This window comes from Bos indicus, chromosome 15, assembly GCF_029378745.1.
Source record: "Bos indicus isolate NIAB-ARS_2022 breed Sahiwal x Tharparkar chromosome 15, NIAB-ARS_B.indTharparkar_mat_pri_1.0, whole genome shotgun sequence".
Taxonomy (NCBI): Eukaryota; Metazoa; Chordata; class Mammalia; order Artiodactyla; family Bovidae; genus Bos; species Bos indicus.
Genome location: NC_091774.1, coordinates 76,652,335 through 76,660,633, shown reverse-complemented (window position 1 = coordinate 76,660,633; position 8,299 = coordinate 76,652,335). Strand labels below are relative to the sequence as shown.

Sequence of the window (8,299 nt, the reverse complement as noted above, 5' to 3'; positions counted from 1 at the left end):
CCCGCCCCTCCCCGAAGCGAGTGTGGGACGGAGTGTGGCTAATAAAGTGGTTCAAGGGTAGTTATTTGGAAAGGGGGCGGGGTGGTGAGGGGAGGGAGCGGGCGAGCGAGCGAGCGGCGGCCGGGGATTGCATGTTGCATTCGACTTGAGGTGGCATCTTTCTCCTGTTGCCTGGACCACGCTCCCCCATTGCAGTGCTTTCCCCCTCGCTTCTCTCCGTCCCTGCCCTCCACGGCTTTCTTTCCCCCCCACCCCTTTCCAAACTGCTGTTGCACTGGAGGGAGTTGGGGCCGCTCCGAAGACCCTTTTGCAGCTCCTGCCGACGGGAGGGGGGAGTTGGGTTCGGGCCGCCGAGTTGGTGGTGGTGGTGGTGGTGCTGGGGGTTGCGGGGGGAGTGGCGGCCGCAGCGGGCTCCGGCCTCGCCTCAGCTGCAGCTCCTAAGATGCCGAGCTGCAGCGCTGCACGGGCCCATCATTGCGGCGGCCCCGGAGTTTGGCCGCTCGGTGCTCAGCCCCATCACCACCACAGCCGCCGCCGCCGCCGCTGCACTGGAGTTTGGCTGCCGCTGCCCTACTTCACTCTAGTTTAGTTTCACTCACTTTACATCCGGGTTTTTTCCCTAGGCAATGGGGGCCGCAGCACACCCCGTTCCTTAGGCAAAGTGAAATAAATTCGCCGCACCGACACGTCAAGTAGTCCGCCCGCCGAGCGCCGCCGCGGGCCCCCCGCCGCCCCTCCCGCCGTCTCCCCCCACCCCCCCGGGGGAGGTGAGGGGCCCGTACTTTCCCCGGAGCCGCTGGGAGGGAGGTGCGGCGGGGGGGCGGCCCGGGCCGGCCGCCGTACAACTCCGCCCGGCGGCCCCCGCCCCCCCGCCCGTGCCCCTCTACCCCGGCGCCTCCTCTCCTTCCCCCGCCCCCCCCTCCCCCCCCACTCCGCCCTCGTCCCCGCTTTCCTCAGCCTCAGTCCCTCTCGCCCGGCTCTCGGGAGCGACGGGGGCGCGCACGGCGGCGGCGGCGGCGGCGGCGGCGGGCCGGCGGGGCCGCGCGGCGGGCTCCCGCGCGGGCGAGAGTGTGTCTGGGCCTGGGCGGAGGGATCCCCGGGCTGAGGCGGCGGAGGTGCTGCGGCCCGGGGCCGGGTGGTGAATGGGCTGGTGGTGCTCGCCGCCGCCGCCGCCGCCGCTGCTGCTGAGGAGGAGGAGGAGGAGGAGGATGAAGAGTTGGGCTTGTTTGTCTCCCACAGTTTCTCTCCTGCTGCTCTGATTTCTGCCCTCCCGTTCCGGCCCGGGGCCTGTGTGTGTGTGTGTGTGTCTCTCCTGGACGAGGAGGAGGATCCAGTTCCTCCCCCCCCACCCCCTCCTCCCCACCCCCCCTTGCCTGGGGAAGAGGAGGAAAGAAACAGCCCAGAGAGAGAGGGAGAGAGAGAGAGTGAGTGAGGGAGAGAGGGAGAGAGAGAGGAGGAGGAGGGAGAGGGGAACAACCTACCATCTTAACACACTAATATCTAAAAAGTGCGAGAGGCCCAGAGCAGCAGAGAAGCAGCAGCAGCCGCTCCAGCGCCTTCCCTCCCTCCCCATGAAGAAGAGTTCCCTCCTCCTCCTCCTCCTTGCTTCTCCTGCTCAGAGTTCCTGCCTCCAGCTGCCAGGGGGGACAGCCAGCCAGCAGCAGGAGGGTGCAGTATCCCAGCTTTTCCATTCTCTCTTCTCCTCACTCTCCTCTCTTTTTTTTTTTTTCTGGAGTAGCTCTGTTTCCCCTCCCTCCCCCCTTCCCCCTCTCTCTTCTCTCTTCTCTTTCTCTCTCGCTGTCTTGTCTCTGGTGTTTGTCTCTGGGAGGAACAGGGGGCTGCTTGCTTGGAGTTTGTTGTGGGGTGGGGGGAGGAGGGAGGGGGAGGGGAGGGGTGTGTGGGAGGGAGGAGGGAAACGGGGGGTGTTCGCGCCAGGACCCCTCAGTCAACTTGAGATTTGAGCAATAACTTCCCCTTCGGGGCGCCCCCCTCCCCCTGCGTGCCCTTCCTATTCCACCGCCCCCCCCAACCAAAAAAAAAAAAAAAAAAGACAATGGAAAAACCTGGTCTCCCCCTTCCTCCCCTCTGCCCTCCACCCCTCCCCAGGATAAATTGGAAGTAAGTTTATGAGCAGCCTCGGGAGCCTGGGCGCTGAGTGCTGGGCCGGAGCGGGTGACAGAGGCGGCGCGCCGGGGGTGGCGGGGAGGGGGGTGTCACATTGTCCCGGCGGGGGGCCGGGGAGTGGGTGGGGGGGCGGCCGGCGGGGGCGGGGGGCGCGGAGCCTCGTCCGCCCCCTTGGGCGCTCTCCCCTCGGCCCGGGGATGGTCGCCGGGGCTCTTTCACTACCCCACCCCCCACCCCCTCGGGATGCTGTCGGGGGGAAGTTTTTATTATGGTTATTTATTTAATTTTTTTTTTTGGAAAACCATCTTGTTTGATGACTGAGGGATCTGGTTTAAAAAAAAAAAAAGCTGCGGCTGCTGACGCTGCCGGGCCCGTGTGTGTGTGTGTGTGTGTGTGTGTGTGTGTGTACGTGTGTGTGTGTGTGTGTGTGTGTGTTGGTGCATTTGTCTTGGGTGGCCGGAGCAGCGTTGGGGAAATTCCGCTTATTCTTCTTCTTCTGCAACTTGTTATTCCGGAGAGTCTGCCTGCACCCCTCACCCCGGGGCCGGCCCTCCCGCACTCGCCCCCGCCGCCCGCGGCCGCGGGGCGCCCCCGGTACCCCGAGCGGGCCGGGGCCGGCAAGAGAGGGGCCGCGGCCGCCCCTCCCCCGCCCGCGCCCCCGCCGGGGGGAGGGGCACGCGGAGTGGGACTCTTTCCGTTTGGTCCAGCCCCGTCGTGCACGCAGTTCCCAACACTTCTCGTCATCCTCTCTTTGGTCTCTTTATTCTGCTGAGCGGTGCTGCTAGGATTTCTTTCTTTTTTTTTTTTTCTCTCCCCTGACCACGTTCGCGATGGTGGGTAGCAGCGAGGTGGTCCTGGCAGGGGAGGGGTCGATGTCGAGATTGGGCACCGGGGGGAAGAATGTCTCTTTTCAACTTTGTCTGTGGCTTGCACCCCCGGAGAAGGCCACACGCCGGTTGTGGGGTGCAGATGTGCCGAGAGTGATTTCTAAGTAGTTGAGTTGTCGAGATGAGGGCACGACTGCTAATGGTAGGCAGGTTTTGTTTTCATTGGTGAATCTGGTGTCATCATATTCCGGTCATATGTTGAAATATTCTTTGTTTAGGTCTTGAAGTAGAGGATCTTACTCCGCACGTCCACATTGTTTTGTTTTTAAATGATGTCTCTGCAAGTATGGCTTTCTAGAATTTAAAATGTGAGTTAAGGTCCGGGCGTGTGCGGGCCTCAGCACTGGCCTTGACAGTGAACTTTGTGGCTCTATTTTGGTTTTCAAAGATTTGCTCCATAGCTGGGGTGCGAGCTGAGCATTTTAGGGTCAGGAATGTAGATGCTTGAGCTGGGGACGTTGGAGAAGGAAGAACATTTATATATTAATAATTGATAGCAGAATATTAGAATCAGATTAATTGGACTGATGAAAGTTTTTTTTTTTTTTTTTTAAAGCAGTTATGCACTCTAGGAAGGAAGCCTTTTCATAGGCACACTTTAAAGGGGTTCTTTAGGGCGCAGAGCTTGAATATCTCCTTTTAGAGAGGGTACTCACCAACATCTGTAGCTTCCTTGAGGGCCTGCTAAAGGGACTGAAACTGGGGCTAAGACATCGAAGTGTACTTTTCAACGTTTATGTTGGGTTTGTTTACATCTGATGTTCACTCACGTTTGGGCAGTAGAAATAAATAGGTCAGCTTTTCTTTTGCTTTCTGAAGACTAGCCCCCTCCCCCAGCCCCCTTTTTTTTTCTAAGTTTCACAATTTACTTGGTTTCACAGCATTGTAGGAAACTGTTACTACATTTTTATTGGAAATACTATTATTCATTTTGATTTTGGTAAGTCCTTTTCTGTTCTTTTTCTCTCTTTATATATGGAATCTATGTTGTGGGCTTAAAACTGGCTTATTAAGGTCCATTTAAAATGTTTAAGAATGCATTTTAAAATCTCAGGACACATCTTTTGATGGCAAAGAGGAAGTTTTTGTTTGCAGTTATGCTCATGTTTATGAAAAAATTCTGTACTTAAAACTTTTGTAGATACAACCATCCTTAAATGAAGAGTATAGTAATAGTGCAGAAAATTCTTCAAGTTTCTGGCTAACACATTAAAAATATTCCAGGTGCTTTTCTTTATGTCATACTTTTGCTTTTCTTAAGGTAATAGTATTTGCAATATGACTGATGTTGCTTGGATGGTCTTAATAGTCTTTTCGCTTGAATGCTTCAGAAGATTTTTAACATAGTTTTAAGATAATTTTGCAAGCTTTATTTAAGCTTATTGCACTTAGAACTCCCAGGTGAGTCTTTATGGAACTGGAAAAGTAAAAAGCCCCCTGCCTCTGCCAGATTTTGTTTTTAAGAGGTGTAAGTGTTGGGTGGCCCCTATTTCTTTTAGCTTTGAAGGGTCCATCCTTTTTCCCATTCAGTCATCTGGAAGAGCTGCCTCAGAAATACTCTTCTTCTGCTTACATGAAGAACTCTAAATGGTATCCAGCAGGAGGTGCTACAGCAAGATAAAGGAAACCTCTGAATTGTAAGGGTCTTGCTACTTATTACAGCTCTACTTAGCTTCAGCTAAGCAACAGGATTAACATCTTAAAGTTCCAGAAAGATCTTGAGTAAGTCCATTGAAAAATTCCATTCGCTATTAGAAGCTGAAATTTGTGATTGCTTTTTACCTGCTTACAATATTACACAAAGTAGATTGCTTATGGTGGACAGCTTAAGGATGCTGCCCTTAGGTACAGAGTACTGTTAGAAATATTTTGCTTGGAAAATAATTAGTCTCATATTGGAGTTACTCTCATATTGGTGAGTGGAGTGTTGAACACGTTTTTAAAAATTATGTGCTGTGGATGGCTATAAACAAAAGTAGTTAATACGACTTGGGACTTTTGACTTTGAGGTCATCTTTATAATATTGAGTGAGATATAGAGTACTTGAACTATTATTGGAAAGGGAGATATTGTATGGAAAAATTCTTAGACTTTCTGTGTTTTTTTCCTTCCCATCTGTGGACAGTAATCCTAATAGATAAATTCTTAGGCCCTCAACTTTATAAATACATGCAGTTAATGTGTTTGAGTTGGCCTCCAAAGACCGAGATTCTTGAACTAGAAGTAAAGTTCTGTCTGTGGGTATAGGTCATTGCTGATATGGCTGTTAGTAACACAACAATAATTGCATAAAGATGGAAGTATTTTCGTAGCATTTATAGCACATGGTCCTTTGAAACTCTTGTTAGTCTTAGGTGAATTGATTTATCACTGGAAATATTATGGTACTGTGGTGGCTTGTAAAGTTTTATATCAAAGTTTTAAAAACTTAAGAATGTGTAGCAAATTTGATGAACTTGTTTGAATTTTGTTTGTTTTTTGGAAATAATGCTGTACTTTTTTCTCAGTAAGATCAAATGATATAATACATGTGAAAGTTCTTTGTAAATTGTCAGCAGCCATGCAGATGTTAAGTTGTTGAGATAGGTGGCTAATTAATACATGGGCAGAAGCTCCTGGCTTTAAAATATTAACTTTATTCATATGATTTGGGAAACGAGTGCATTAAAAGTGCACCCAGAACACTTTATGAACTTTTTTTTAATACTGCTCTGGTTACCAAAAAGCTCTTTGTTAGAATATTGAAGCTTTGTTTAAAAATGCTGTCTAGGCAGTTTCCCCTAATAAAAAATAAATAATAAATTTTTCCTTTTGTAGACCCTGTGAAATGTGTATCTCCTGTTAAAGTTTTTCTTCATTCTCCATTGATGTGATAGTACTTGATTTTAGTGATTATTTTAAAGTTCCTGTATTTTTCTATAGACTTTTAGTAACACACAGAGTAACAGATGTCATGGTTAATATTTTGATTGTTTTGACTGATCCTGCTAACTTTCTGAAAAATTCTTGCTGACTAAACCATTCAAACTTGTTCAGAGTGAAAAAGACATGTATCTGTATGCGTTAGTATTAGGTACCTGTGTGTATCATTTTTGTTTTTCTAATTGAGAAGGATGCGTGAGGAAATGACTACTCAAATCTAGAGGAGTGCACTGAAATATTTTTGGTGTCAAAATAACTTAGGAGTTTAAAACTCAGAACTTTTGAGTTCTGGCTTTCTTACAGACTCTACTCGTACATTTGGACTGAAATAAAGAAACATATAGATAATGGGGAGTTCCTATTTTGTGAACATATCAAAAGGTATAGTATCCTAAATTTTAGAATTAACTAGTCTTTATGAAATAACCGCAACTAGAAATTAAACATAGAAACTTGCTTCAGTGAAGGGTGAGAAAAACATTTAACTGTGTAGATAAAAATGAAACTTCTCAGGGTAATATAATGTTTTCATTCTAGACAGTGAACACTGAAGTTTCTTTTTTTTTTTTTTTTTTTGAGGAAATACTGACATTAAGGTTTTAGTAATGTGTTTTTAAATTTTGGATCCTTAATATTTTATTGCTGAAGTCTTTTGTATTTAATTACTGTTGAAAGGGAGAAAAGGGGTTATAGTTTTAGGTCTCTAACCTTTGACAGAAGTCATTTATATATATATTCAGAGCTGATTTCTTGAAACATGTTTGAATCTTCATATTAATTTGTGCTGGGAAATATTAATGATTTATGTTGACTTCTCAGAACTTTTGTATATGGGCTTTTTTTCGTAGGCCTTAAATATTCTTCAGGAGCATAGCAATGTATTTTGATCACTTTCTAACTTTACCAGGTGTGTATTTTTGCTGTTTTGAGGTGTTTTTTTTAAAAGTAATATGTTAATACTGCATGAAAATTATTGTTTATTTATTTCTTCAGTAGCATATGTTTCCTTCTTTGTATCGTGTGTGTGCATGTGGCCATACTGTTTCGTGGACTTTCATATCATCTTACTTGTGTATTGAATTTTTTGAACAGTTACCTTTGGTGAGAATGTTGAAATAGACCTTTCGTTAGGAATAACTCTTATATTGCTTGTCTATCAATTGAGTCTTAAACTGGGAAGGTGGTGAACTCTTCCCCTTAAGAGATAATCTGTGTTTCAGTCATCCTTTGAGTTTTTCTAAAGCAACTTTCTTACGCTAGACACTTGTTAGGCAGTTTGAATGCCCCTCCATTTCTCTCCCTCCAACACACTGCAGACTGCACACCTCTGCCCCCTTTTTAAAGAAAAAATAGTGAGCAGGTCTCAGCTGGAGGAAACTATTCTTTCCTATATTTTGGAATCATCTATGGAAATGTTTTTCTGCTTTTTAAAGTAGACAAAAAAAGTGAACCGATAATTTGGAGATAGGAAAGGGATGGGGCCTAACAGGTTGATGATCTAGGTTATATTTTGACTTTGTTTGTGGGCCTAGGGGAGAAAAATAACTTAAACACAGAAGCCAAAAAGATGGGTTTTGTTTTATTGTTTTGGCTGCATTGAGAATACAAACTGTCAGTACTTGAGGAGAAGGAGCAGCAGAGAGGAATTGATTTTTTTCTGCTGCAGATCCAAGTATTGTTAACCATGTGGATCTCTAAAGCAGCATACTTACAAATCAAACAGTAGTTGATTCTCTGACTCAATTAACAGTCAGAACCCTAGACTGTTTTTTAAAATTTTAAATAAGTACCAAAAACTTCAGAGTAATGACAATAATTTCCTGATCAAAGTGGGTGATAGTAACCATGGCAACTGCTCTCTCTGGCCTTATGGACAGTATGTTGTATTGATGAAGCTTCAGATCCTCTAGTAGCCTGTCACTTTTATGGTGAAATGTAGTAGCATGTGCTGCAGGTGATTTTTAGCTGGATTGTGTTAAATTTGTGTGCCAGCTTATCTTTCCTTGTTAGGAATTTCTTGGACTGTATTCCACAACATGTTTGTGAAGGTGCTGTTGCCTGAAAATAACCCACCACCTGTGTTAGGCCTCCTAATGCAGATTGCACTTAGTTCTTCCTTCTTTAGTCCTCCTCCTTCAGTGCTGCAGAAAATGAGAGTGTGTGTAGAAATTATATACATATATTACAGCTCAAAGTTACCCACTTGGGTTTGGACATGTCGTTGATAGCTTCTAAAAAAAAAAACAACTTCCGTGTTTCGGGAAAAGTCAGTGGATGAGAGAAATGGATCTGTAATTGGTATTTTCCTAAGTGTTCTTTTCACAAACAGATGTGTATGTGAAATGAAGGGTGAGAAGTGGAGGGG

General features: G+C 46.4%; 1 protein-coding gene across 27 annotated transcripts in view; it reads left to right on the top strand.

Moving 5' to 3' along the window:
- The first annotated feature begins 1,097 nt into the window (after window positions 1-1,097).
- Window positions 1,098-8,299, top strand: part of PHF21A (PHD finger protein 21A) — a 192,580-nt gene continuing 185,378 nt past the window's right edge. For 6 of the 27 annotated variants that reach the window (XM_070804149.1, XM_070804153.1, XM_070804156.1 and 3 more), the window contains exon 1: window positions 1,100-1,668. The gene's annotated coding sequence lies outside the window, so the exon portion shown is untranslated. The other 21 variants (XM_070804141.1, XM_070804154.1, XM_070804146.1 and 18 more) reach the window with 12 other exon arrangements.